Raw genomic sequence first — 10,522 nt, 5'->3', positions numbered from 1 at the left:
TCTTCCAAGAATCCAAAAGAAGATTGAGGTTGTTAATTCTAAATATCCTTATGTTTATTAAGATAGAAACAAATGTCAAGGACCATATAAGGTGGATAAACAAGATCTTTGTGAGATTTTCCTCATTCCCTATCATGAAAAGTAAGTTGTTCTGGACATATTTTTTTCTTACATATTCTAGGTTCTCTTCAAGGTGACTCATTCAAAAGTCTAAATGTAGTGAGAAACTAGAGTTTCATAGCAGCTCATATTTATATAAAAATCTCCTTTCAAGGTAAGTAACTCAATGCTCAATATGTTGTTTTCACTAGATTCTCATACCAATTGTTGTGTAGAAGAAGAGATGCCACCACATAAGCGCAATAACTTTCAAGAAATCCTTGAGCTTACTTTGTCCTTTTTGCAATGGATCTTGGACAAGATTTATTGAGGGGCTAGAGCATTGTCCATGTGACTCAAAGTTGATGGGAAGCATGAGGTTTGTAAATGTCAAGGTCACTATGGACCCATTCAATCAATCCTTTTCTTTGTATTGTTGTGAGCATTGATTTCTTACTTATGCTTGTGGATTTACAGGCCCCAATCAGCCAAAAAGTAGCTTATGTGGATGAAGTGTGGTTAGCAATACAAAGCTCCTATACTTGACTTTACCTATTGCAATGAGAACCACGATCTTGAGGTAAACCATTTATTGTAAATATCTTGTTTTCTAAGATTCATTCACGCACATCTAAAATTTCTTGATATCATAAATAATCTCTAGAAAGTGCCACCATGAAGAACATATGTTGTGGAGAAGAGCAAAGCATATCAAATATCTGGTTGAGATGAGCAAGACATTTTGAAGAACAAGAAGATGAAGAGTAGAGTGCATCAAGCTTAACATGAAAAAAGGATGCCCAAAAGAGAAGAGCCCTTATGATAGGAAATAAGAATCTAAGTAATAAGAAGAAGGAAAATGAGCAAGAAAATGGGCAAAGAAGAATGAGATAGAGGGGAATCAAGACAAGAAAGAGAAGAGGCCAAAGAAAAGAGGAGGCAAGGGAGGATTTTGATTATAAATAAGAGAATTATCTATACTATTATAATGGGGGAAGGGATTCCGGGCCCCTCTCTCGGACACGTGTCAACTCCTCCTTGAAGCGGCAGTGTTGCCTGCAGCCCTCGGCAAACACAGGGAACTGAGCGCGCGCGCACGAGAGAGAGAGAGAGAGAGAGAGAGAGAGAGAGAGAGAGAGAGAGAGAGAGAGAGAGAGAGGCGTCCAGACATACTAGTGAGTATAAGGTTTGTCAAGAGGATGAGGAGGAGAAGAAACGTGACAAAGAGAAAGATATAGACAAAGAGGCAAAGGATGACATTGAGAATGAAGAGGCAACACATGATCAAGGAAAAAAGGGAGAGACGGAGGCAAAGTGAGAGAAGAGAAAGATCATAAGGAGAACACAACCAACTCCTAAAAAGCACCCAAGGGACCGTCCATAACCATCTCGAAGGAAATGGTAACTCCAAGAAAAATTTTGTTTGTACATGTGTAAAAGCCATTAGTGTTTTCTGTTGGGGTATAAAGCCCAATGTGGTCGCCCAGGTACGTGGGCAGGCCGCCAGGTATGTACACATATTCTTTTGTAAAAACCTAATAAGAACTCACTATGCTCTACACATTACAGTAGAGCGAGTTCACCATATCGTCGTGCTCTTCTTCTCGCACTCTCTCTCGCGTCGCACTTCCGCTCGTACTCCTTCAACTGGTATCAGAGCTCAGATCGAGGATCGGGGCAGCACTGTAGGAGGCTAGAGTCACCATCTCAGATTGGAGTGAAATTCGACAGGCGAAGACACGGCCCCAAATCCTGTGGGTTAGCCCAAAGGGCTAGGTGTTCTCAGAATTTCATTCTGAGGTCATCTCGACCACCGTTCGGCTTCAACAAAGTTCTGCGCAGGCCATTTTCGACTACGTGGTCTTAGCGGGTGCAGCTTCGACTCTGCAAATTTGGGGTTTTTCGGCCTACGACTGCAGGTGCTGAGGATATCGACACTCCCAGAGTGTTGATTTGTGGCTGTCTACACACCGAAGGACGGCTCACAGTTCTTGGAGGCGTGTCACATACGACACGGGCGCATCTACACACAGACTGTAGGCGACATCCACTAGTTCATCAGGTAGCTTGTGTTTGCTGCTTGATATTCCAGATTTCATCTTGACATTGCAGGTACTTCCACATGGGATGTATTGTCAGAGATGATGTATGTCTGTTGAGGGTTTGCTAGCTGTGAGTCACGCAACAAACAACCGCCGCAGCAGTTACAACATACAGTGGGAAATTTGTGGATGTATGACTTTGTGGGAAGTCTATATACTGTCAGATTTACTGTAGCCTTTGTTGAGGGTCGAGTGAGGTTTTATTGAGCTGGGGGATTCTCGAATGTTGAGATCTTTTCGGTGATACAGGTCTTGGAGCGATCCCTCGAGCACCCTTAGATAGACAGCTAGGATGTATTGACTGTGAGTTAGACAGTTGGGATTGCATCTTTGCTTTACTGCCGTTGAGGCATTGTCACAGTCTATGCTTACAGGACAATGACAGGACAGTCAGAGACAGTACAGGTGCAGCATAGGTTTACCCATAGCTTACAGTGTCAGAGAGACAGTGTTTTTTGAGCTATTTTTTGGTCTGTTTTTGAGTACACCAGAGCCATTTTACAAAGGAGACTCTGCCAAAATTTCTGCAGAATCTGAAGCTTTCTTGGTTCATTTGACAGGTTGATATTGGTTCAGAGGTCAGTTTACAGGGGAAACTCTGCCGAATTTTTCCCAGGAAAGTAAACCACTGTGAAGCGTAGCTATGGCTGGATCACAGGACACTGCTCTTTACAATATCAAGAAGCTGGATGGAACCAATTTCCCATTGTGGAAGAAGCAGATTTGGCACGTGTTGGTACAAAAGAAGCAGATAAAACCTATAAAGCTCAAGGGGATAAAACCAGAAGATATGGACGAAGATGAATGGAGCGAAATGGATGAATTGGCACTTTCTACCATTATGCTGACTTTGGCAGAAAGCGTTTACTTCAATGTAGCAGACGAGATGTCAGCTTATCAAGCATGGTTAAAGCTGAGTGATCTTTATGAGAAGCAGAGTGCAGCTTCACAGGTATACTGGCTTAAGAAGCTTGTTGACTTGAAGATGAAAGAAGGGACAACTATGTCCAATCATCTGAATGAATTCAACACAATCTACAGTCAGTTGTCAGCTCAAGGTGTCAAGTTTGATGAACCTGTTAGAGCTATGTTCCTGTTGATCACATTGCCGAAAAGTTGGGACACTTTTCGCACAGCTTTGAGTAATTCTGCACCTCCAGATGGTTTGAACATAGCAGGTGTAGAAGGAAGTCTGCTTACTGAAGAAACCAATAGAAAGACAATGGACAAAGGCAAAGGAACAGCCTTAGTTGTCAAGGGAAGGACCAAAGAAAAGTACAACGGTGGAAAGAGGAATCAGTCTCGTAGCAAGTCCCGCAGTGCTAAAGGCAAAAGTGACATAGAATGCTACCATTGTGGCAAGAAGGGTCACATGAAAAGAGACTGCAGAGAATGGAAAGTAGAAAAAGGCAAAGAGAAAGCTGAAGACCATGGTGAGAAGAACAAGTCCTCAGTGAAGATTCAAGAAATAAATGTGACAAACACTGTTGCAGAGGATGACAGTTTAGTGTCAGGAGACATCTACTTCTTGAAGAATACAATGGACTCAGCTCTTCTTACAGCATCTGATGGAAATGCACTGAGTGACTGGATTATAGACTCAGGGGCATCACTTCATGTGTCTCCAAACAAGGAGTGGTTTACTTCTTATGTGACCACTAAAGATCATGTTCGGCTAGGCAATGGGCAGACATGTGAGATCTTAGGTGTTGGAGATGTTCAATTGAAGTTTCAGAATGGCTCTTCTTTCACGCTGAAGAATGTGAGACATGTTCCCGCAATTACAAAGAGCTTGATCAACACAGGTTTACTTGATGATGCTGGCTACGTCACCACTTTTGGAAAGAACATGTGGAAGATATCCAAGGGTTCTATGACAGTAGCACATGGAGTAAAGTCTGGAGGAATTTACATGATTTATGTATCAAATGTCTCTAAAAATGTAATCAATGTAACCGAGCAGCCAAACGTTTCTTTGTGGCATAGCCGGTTAGGACATATGTCCAAGAAGGGAATGGAAATCTTGTCTCGTTCTGGTTATTTGCCTGGCTTTTCATTTAATGATTTTGAATTCTGTGAACATTGTCTGTATGGTAAGCAAACACAGCAGCCACATAAGCATAGAAGCAGTAGAAGAGATACACAGTTGGCACTTGTTCATAGTGATTTGTGTGGACCTATGCCTAACCTATCTCTAGGGGGAGCTTCTTACTTTATGACATTTATAAATGATTACTCGAGGAAAGTATGGGTTTACTTTCTCAAGCACAAGGATGAAGCGTTTAGTGTTTTCAAAACGTTTGTGACACTTGTGGAGAATCAGAGTGGCAAGAAGCTTAAATGCTTACGCACTGACAATGGTGGAGAGTATGTTTCAAAGGCCTTTCAGGACTTTTGTGAGTCAAAAGGTATAAAACGTGAACTTACTGCTCCTTACAATCCTCCTCAAAATGGTGTTGCTGAGAGGATGAATAGGACCATACAAGAGAAGGTCAGAAGTATGTTGTCTAATGCACAGCTGCCAAATGGGTTTTGGGTTGAAGCTGTATCAACAACTGTTCATCTTGTAAATAGATCTCCTAGCAAGGTTTTGCAGAAGGATTCAGTGCCAGAGATGGTATGGTCATCCAAAATGCCCTCATACAAGCATCTCAGAGTCTTTGGCTGTGAGGCATATACTCACGTTCCAAAGGAATTTAGGAACAAACTTGAGCCAAAGAGTAGAAAGTGCATCTTTCCAGGCTATGGTAATTCTGGTGAGATGGGGTACAGACTTTGGGATCCCGAATCCAGAAAGGTTGTCCGCAACAATGATGTTCACTTTAATGAATCCAAATATCATTCTAAACCAGAGAGGGTTGAGGAGATTAGAAGAGTTGTCTTCCAAGAAGATGGACCTGCACGTGCAAGACAAAATGTCAGGGCTCAAGAGGAGCAAGGACAGGATAGAGTGGAACCACAGGTTGTGGCTGAGCCTGAGCCACCTATTGTGCGTAGATCTCGACGTGTCATGCGACCTCCTGATAGGTTTGTTCCATCTATGAACTATGTCATGTTGACTGATTGCAATGAGCCTTCATGTTACAAGGAAGCAGTGCAAATGAAGGACTTCGGGAATTGGCAATTGGCCATGCATTCAGAGATGACAGCTCTGCATAAAAACAAGACATGGAAGCTAGTTAAATTACCACAGGGCAAAAAGGCTCTACCTTGTAAATGGGTTTACAGGTATAAGATCACCGCTCATGATAGTTAGCCAAAGTACAAAGCAAGGCTTGTTGCCAAGGGCTTTAAGCAAGAACAAGGCATTGACTTTGATGAAGTCTTCTCTCTGGTGGTCAAGATGACTACATTGAGATGCTTTCTGGCATTGGTTCCCATATTAGATTTATTGTTGCACCAAATGGATGTCAAGACAACGTTCTTGCATGGTGATTTAGATGTGGAAATTTACATGCAGCAGCCAGAAGGGTTTGTTGAGAAAGGCAAGGAAGATTGGGTATGCCAGTTGTTAAAGAGTCTTTATGGCTTAAAACAATCACCGAGGGCATGGTACCATAAATTCCACAAGTTTATGCTTTCTCAAGTCTACAAACATAGTGAGTTCGATCACTGTCTATATACAAAGAAGGCTAAGGATGGCAGTTAGCTGATCCTTATTTTGTATGTGGATGACATGTTGATTGCTGGCAAAGCACTTGGAAGAAATTTCAGCTTTGAAGTCAAAGATGGCAAAATCGTTTGACATGAAAGACATGGGTGAGGCAAGTCATATACTTGGTATGCGCATTGAGAGAGACAGATCAAAGAAGTTGATTTGGTTATCTCAAACAGAGTATATTGACAAGGTTTTGCAACGTTTCAATATGGAGAAGGGAAAGGCACTGAGTGTTCCATTGCCACCATATGTGAAACTTAGCAAACAAGATTGTCCTGTGTCTGAGGAAGAACAGGCTGAAATGGATAAGATTCCATATGCATCTGCAGTGGGTAGTTTGATGTATGCAATGATTGCTACTCGCCCAGACATTGCATTTGCAGTGGGAGTAGTAAGTCGATACATGTCAAACCAAGGCAAGAAGCATTGGGAGGCAGTGAAAGGAATATTGAGATACCTGAAAGCTACAAAGAGTATGCGTATATGCTATGGGAGTCAGGAGCTAAGTGTAAAGGGTTTTACAGACTCAGATTATGCAGGTGACTTAGACAACCGAAGGTCTACGTCAGGGTATGTCTTTACATTGGCTGGTGGAGCAGTATCATGGCGTTCTAGATTACAAGATTGTGTTACTCAGTCTACTACAGAGGCTGAATATGTTGCAGCATCAGAGGCATGCAAAGAATCAATTTGGCTTAATCGACTAGTAACAGATTTGGGAATCAAAGAAGAGATGCATGTGTTATATTGTGATAGTCAAAGTGCTATACAATTGGCTCGCAATCCAGTTTATCACTCAAAGACAAAGCATGTGGATGTGAAGTATCATTTCATCAGGGAAATGCTCGAGGATAAGCAACTTCAGCTTGTCAAAGTTCACACCATAGAAAATCCTGCTGATCTACTTACAAAAGGACTTCCCTCAGAGAGCTTTGCGCATTTTCGCAAGCAGTTAGGTGTAGGGTAGTACATCACTTCTCTACATCTCTTGTATATTAGCTTGTATAGTAGCTTCTCTCACACTTAAAGTACCACATTGGACTTTAAGTGGGAGGTTGTTGGGGTATAAAGCCCAATGTGGTCGCCCAGGTAAGTGGGCGGGCCGCCAGGTATGTACACATATTCTTTTGTAAAAACCTAATAAGAACTCACTATGCTCTACACATTACAGTAGAGCGAGTTCACCATATCGTCGTGCTCTTCTTCTCGCACTCTCTCTCGCGTCGCACTTCCGCTCGTACTCCTTCATTTTCATGGGACATGCATAAGATCCATAAGTCTTATTAGGATTGAAGCTAGCCAACACAACAAACTACAAATGAAAGCACATACTCCAGATTAGAGAGTTATAAAATAACACGAGTAAAATTTTCATTTAAAAGAAGAAGAGACCACGATTATTCCAAAGCTTGTCAGATCTGTGATATGAAGACGGTTGCTAGATGGTATGCTTTAATGGACTTTTTGACCAGTATAAAATATACTTGTGTACTAAACCGGTCTACTATTGTCCGTATTCTTGTATTTCCATGAATAGACCTTGGCAATCCAAATATAAAATCCATGGATATACTCTCCCATGGAATTAGGTATGTGTAATGGTGGCTGAAGCAAGACAAGCTGATTCCCTCTAGCATTCTTTTTTTGACATACAATGCATTTGGTAACATAATCTTGTATGTTTGCCTTCGTTGTTGGCCAATAAAAGTATATCTCTACTCCCTTAAGAGTAGCTTGACTCCCTCTATGTCTTGCATAAGGGGAAGCATGAGATTCATACATAATTTTTTCATGCAAACTATATGTAACACATAACCTATTACCATAGAGAAGATAACCATCTTGCACATCGTATGGTTCCTTTTTCTTCACTAGTGCAATCACTGACATTACATCTTTGAACTCTGGATCCATAGCATATTCAACTATTATAGAGGATAGATCATTGTGAGTAGCTATTGATTCAACCTTCACCCTTGGTCTATGTGAAAGAGCATTGGCCACTTGTTGTTCTTACCACCTATGTGAGCAATATAAAAACCAAATTGTGAAGAGAATTTTTTCACCTCATGTGTTTGTCGCTCAATTGCGTCATAAAGTACTTACGACTTTGGTGATCTGTCCAAAAAGTAGATGGAGTGCCTAGGAGATAATTCTTCCACGCATTTAAGGCATGTAAGATATATAGTATTTCTTTTTCATATATGACTAGATTCTTTTCTTGCTCATTCAATCTCCTACTTTTGTATGCTATGGCATGCCCTTCTTGAAGCAACACAGTCCCAAGGCAATGTCCACAAGCATCACATTGGACTTAAAGAGATTTTAAGAGGTCGGGTAACATTAATACGGGATTGAGACATAAGATTTTCTTAAAGATTTTCAAAAGATTCACTTTCTATCACAATCCATATAAATTTAGCATTGTTTTTATTTTAATCATACAATGTTTTTGCTATGAGTGAGAATTTTTCTATGAAGCATCTATGGTATGCCGCCACTCCTATAAAGTTTTTTAATTCATGTAGATTTATTGGTACAGACCATCCTTTTATTACCTCCAACTTTTGAAGGTCCATTCGGATCCCTGTTTGGGAGATATTATAACTTAAATATTGAATCTTTTTTTTAAAAATTACTTTTTTGTGATTAACATAAATTGTATTATCTCTCAAGTCTTAAAATATTATCCAAAGATGATGCTTATATTCCTCAATAGATTTAGAGCAGATGATAATATTGTCAAAGAACACTCTCGTAAAGCTGAAGAGTCTTTTCATCATTTGATTAAAGTTGGGTGGTGCATTAATAAGCCCAAAAAGGAGTGCTAGGTATTCATAAAAATCAAATGTTGTACAAAAAACGTTCTGATGATGAATGTCTTCAGGCACAATCTTTATCTAATGATAACCACTTTTGAGATTTATTCTACTAAAGTAGGTAGACCTTTGTAGCTTATCGAATAAATCCTCTATCCTTGGAACTAGAAATCTATTCTTTATGATTATCCTATTAAGTGCACAATAGTTTACACACATTCTATAATGTACCATCTTTCTTTTGTACTGATAGAACTAGTGAACAAATGGGGATGAGTTGGGCCTTACCATACCTTTTTCCACAAGCTTGTTCACTTGCTTCATAATATGCTCTTATTGAGCCTATGAGACTCGATAAGGAGGCTAAGTAGGAGGTGGACTACCATGTAGAACTTCTATGATATGATCATCCTTTCCTCTTTTGAAAGGTAGCTCCCTAAGATTGTCATCTGTAAACACATCTTGAAACTCATTTAGGAAAAATTATTCTAACTCCTCTTCAGTTTCACTGCTTACCTCTTTAAGAACACGTGCATTCTCATTAGACTCTTTGACAAAAACCATGTAACAAAAAAGAGAACTTTTCATTACTTTGTTAAAAGCTTGACTCTGTACAGGTGGTATAGTGCTACCCATGCTATTTACATCATGTAACATCCTTGTCTGTATAGAAAAAGAAAACTTGTCTTTCAAGAAACTTTATAGTGGTAGCCATGCGATCAAACCATAGTACCCCTAAGATAACATCTTCATGTTTGAGTGGGGATATAAATAAATATTCTTTATCTAAATGGTTTGTACATGGAGCCTTAGCTTCCCAATCAATGGAGTGGCTGAGACCTCTTGCCTCTTAAAATCTCCATCTGCTTTCACAATATCTCCCATGTCAAAGTCATGGATTCTTAGCTTGGTAACTAGCTCGATGGAGATAAAATTATGGGTGGATCCAGGATCAAAGAGTATGAAAGCATCAGACTCTCTTACTTTTCCCCAACCATAAGAGAGTGGTGATCCTTTGCAATGAATTTTCTCTTTAGTAGCTTCCACCATGGTAGCTCTAAATTATGTTCACTTCTCTTAGAACATACACATGAAATATGTCATTGCTTCCCACACTTGAAACACTTGTTATCCTTACGATAACTCTCTTTCTCTTCAAGTGAAAGTTTAATTTTTTTCATGTATTTTTTCCTCACCTTTGCTTTGTTAATGTTTTTATTAACCTTGAAATTATTTTGCGCCGTGTTGTTCTTAGCTTCCATAGTCTTGGGACCCTTCTTAATCCCTTGTTGGAAGTGAATCCTCGAGGCAACCATCATGTGATGTATGACCATTTAGATAGTTTTGGATCTTTGTGAGTTAGACACTCACTCATTTGCTCTTATAGGCCGGCACAAATTATTGTCTTTGTTCCACAAAGTCTTTTTTCTTATAAGCAATGCCTTTGAGATGTAACTCCCAAGACTTATCCACATTCTTTTGAATACACTCATAGGCTCGGAGGGGTCACTATATCTACAATGTGTATATCGCGTGCATTCAAGGAATTTTTCTAAAACTCCTTATCTATGAATTTCTGACAAATAAAATGCACACTTTTCTTATTCCATCTGTGATTCTTTGTACTCACGTGATAATCACATATATATTAAGTGAACCTCCCGAGCTCATAGGGTGTCATTTTCAAGCTTCTCCATTCTATAAGGACTTTGTATTTGATGTCGTTTGAGAGAAACTGTTTCATGATAGCAATCCTCAAGGTCTTCCATGTCTTTGGAGCTTCACCTTGAGCACAAAAACTTGCCCCTCATTGATATTTTGTGAAAGATAAAAGCCAACACTTT

This window comes from Adiantum capillus-veneris, chromosome 16 (assembly GCF_014529385.1).
Source record: "Adiantum capillus-veneris isolate H3 chromosome 16, ASM1452938v2, whole genome shotgun sequence".
Classification (NCBI taxonomy): domain Eukaryota; kingdom Viridiplantae; phylum Streptophyta; class Polypodiopsida; order Polypodiales; family Pteridaceae; genus Adiantum; species Adiantum capillus-veneris.
This window is presented reverse-complemented; position numbering follows the sequence as displayed.